Genomic DNA, 3,332 nt, shown 5'->3' with positions numbered 1-3,332 from the left:
GCACCGCGGGGTGGGGGCCTCGCTTGAGGCTCGCTGCGGGGCGGCGGTCCATGGTTTGCGCAGACCGTGAAGAACGGCCTGACGTTTACCCCAACCATGCACATATGTCAGATTTCCAGTGCGTGAACCTCCTCTGCTGGGGAGAATAAGTCCATCATGTCGGGCCCGGCAGGTCTCCGAATCTCCAGTTTGCGGGGCGAGGGCGCGGGGTCCGGGCGGGGGGGTGGGGGTAACACCGGTGTCATTGACCGATGGCCCTGCACTGGCAACTTCATTCTCATGTGCTCCTTGTCTGCTCTCGCAGCAAAACAAGGCGAGTGATTTTCACGCAGCAGCTGCGAGGAATGCCAGCTTAACATCATTATCAACCTGGCAAGTGGATAAAGGCTAAGGATCGGCCGTTTTCTTTGTGAGGCCGGAATGTAAATGGGTGTTTATGGAGGGGGCTGATCACCCAGCTCTACTTTGGGACTGGACAGGTTTTAATTCCGGTCTAAATTAGTCTTTAATAATAATTGATAAGAGACTGCTTTTAATTGGCCTGTTGATGTTTTGAAATCCGGAACAACACAGTTCTTCCTGCTTCAATGAACTATATGGCTCCTTAAGCTCAGAGAGTTTACAGGCCGCTGGCTAAAAATAAAAAGACAATATATTTAAAACATTGAATTTTAAAACAACCCTACTCAAGAAGCAAGATAGCATCAGGAACACTCAAAACATTTCCTGCTGTACTGGAAATTTTTTTGTAGGTTACAGAAGATATTTGGCTCTAAATACTATTTTTATACCAAAAAAAAAAAATGCATGCCAAGAACTGTGACAAAAATTAACACCAACACCAAGATAACAAAGTGGATCTTGCCCTCAGGCTAGTTCAAATCCAGGTTCAAGGTGAGGCCATTTTCAGAAAAAAGATTCTGTCTCATTCAAAACTGCCTAAAAATAGCCCAGAAACTAAGAAATCAGAGGAAATGCTAAGCCAAAACCACAAGGACCAACTGTTTAGTTGCATTTGAGTGTTAGGGTAAAAGCAAGTGGTTGTGGGGTGAACTTAATCAGCAGTTAACACCTACTTTAGGTGTTTTCTTTAGGATTATCAGTGGATGTTATGAGGATTTCCCAAAGTCTCAGGAGGAAGAAGTCAAAGAGTAGCCTTTTATTTTCCAAAGTCTCTTAGGAGGAAGCAGTCAAGGTCTAACCTTTTTTTTTTTTTTTTTGGGTCCAGTCGTGGGCCTGAACTCTGGGCCTGAGTGCTGTCCCTCAGCTCTTCAGCTCAAGGCTAGAACTCTACTACTTGAGCCACAGTGCCACTTCCGGCGTTTTTCTTTTTGCTTATGTGGTGCTGAGGAATCGAACCCAGCGCCTCAAGCATGCAAGGCAAGCACTCTACCACTGAGCCAACTTCCCAGCCCCTCAAGGTCTAACCTTTTAGGTTACAAATGCTACTAAGGAGTTAAATAATAACAATAATAATGGAAATTAGGAGTGGTGAGGTAAATTTGTAATCCTAGCATTTGACAGGCTGATTGATACAGGAGGATTATAAGAAAGAAAGGAAGGAAGGAGGAAGGGAGGGAGGGAGGGGGGAAGGGAAGGAGGGGGGGGAAGGGAAGGGAAGAGAAGAGAAGGAAAGCAAGCTGCAGTCCTACTGGTACAGTGCCAGTCAACAGCAAGCAGGTGAAGCCCATAGTTTAAGCCCCAGACCAATGGGGGCAAGGGGGAAGGGAGGGGGGAGTTGGAGAGAGGGAGAGAATGTTCCATGCTGGCTGTGTTATTTTCTATAGAAAATACCAAATCTTATTCAAGATTCATCTATTGTTTCATCTTGACATTCTTACATTATCTTAAAGTTGCTACACAGCAACTTGGGGGCCAGGGTGCAGTGTTATACATGCCTGAAATCTGAACTATTCAGCTGACAGAGATCAGAAAGAAGAAAGTTCTATCTCAACCTATCTCAACAAACAAGGTAATGTGGTGATTCATGCCTGTAAGCCAGAAGAGGTAGGAGGTTCAAGGAATGCAGTTGAGAATAGGGGTGCTACATGACAACTTTTCCAAACTAAAAGAAAAAGAGTTTAGTGGGGCACTGGTGCTCACACCTGTAATCCTAGCTATCAGGAGGCTGAGATCTGGGAATCACAGTTCCAAGCCAGCCCAGGTAGGAAAGTCTTTGAGACTCTTATCTCCAGTGGCTCAAAGTGGTAGAGCACTAGCCTTGAGCAGAAAAGCTTAGGGACAGTACCCAGGCCCTGAGTTTAAGACAGACAAGCTGGGGGGGGGGGGCGGGAAGGGAAGGGAGGGGAGGGAGAAAGAAGAAAGAAGAGAAGGGACTGGGAAGGTTGCTCAGTGGTAGAGTGCTTCCCTTGCTTGCATGAGGCCCTCTATTCGATTCCTCAGCACCACATAAGCAGAAAAAGCCGGAAGTGGGGCTGAGGCTCAAGTGGTAGAGTACTAGGCTATAGCTGAAGAGCTGAGGGACAGCGCCCAGGCCCAGAATTCAGGCCCTAAGACCAACAACAAAAAAAAAAGAAGAAAGAAGAGAAAAAAGAGGAGAGGAAGAAGAAAGGAGAGGAGAGGAAAAGAGAAGAGAACTGAACTGCTAGTATGGCTCAAGTGGTAGGACATCCATCTAGCAAGCCTGAGGCCCTGAATTCAACCCAATACAATAAATAAATAAGTAAATAAATAAATAAAACAGAATTTAGGGCAAATGACATAGCTCAGTGGTAGTGTTCATCTAATATGCAAAAAGACCTGGGATTACCCCAGCACTGCAAAAACAATTTTTTTAATCAGCAGCTTGATAGTTTATTGATGCATAAAAATTTGTAGCACTATATGAATGTTTCTTATCTAATTGTTGTTTATTAATAGTCTTTATCATTTAGTATGCACACATAATACTTGTTTTTTTCTTTTGTTTTTGAGACAGGTTCATGTTATATACCTCAGGCTGGTCTCAAACTTGCAATCTTTCTCTCTCTGCCTTTCAAGTGCTAGAATTATAGGCTTGTACCACTATGTCCTATTCATTGTAAACAAAGATATTCTCCTTCCATAAAATCATGATGAAAATATTGTTATGCACAAGAAATGTATAATTGATACTAGAATATTATCTACAAAAGTATCTGTGTTCAAAATGCTTCACATACCCTAATAAAACATTTTGTTTTGTTTTGGTCGGTCATGGGGCCTGAACTCTGGGCCTGGGCATTGTCCCTCAGCTCTTCAGCACAAGGCTAGCACTCTACTACTTGAGCCACAGCACCATTTCCAGCTTTTTCTGTTTATGTGGTGCTGAGGAATCGAACCCAGGGCCTCAG

This window comes from Dipodomys ordii, unplaced genomic scaffold (assembly GCF_000151885.1).
Source record: "Dipodomys ordii isolate 6190 unplaced genomic scaffold, Dord_2.0 Scaffold196, whole genome shotgun sequence".
Classification (NCBI taxonomy): domain Eukaryota; kingdom Metazoa; phylum Chordata; class Mammalia; order Rodentia; family Heteromyidae; genus Dipodomys; species Dipodomys ordii.
Note: the sequence above shows the minus strand (reverse complement) of the source record.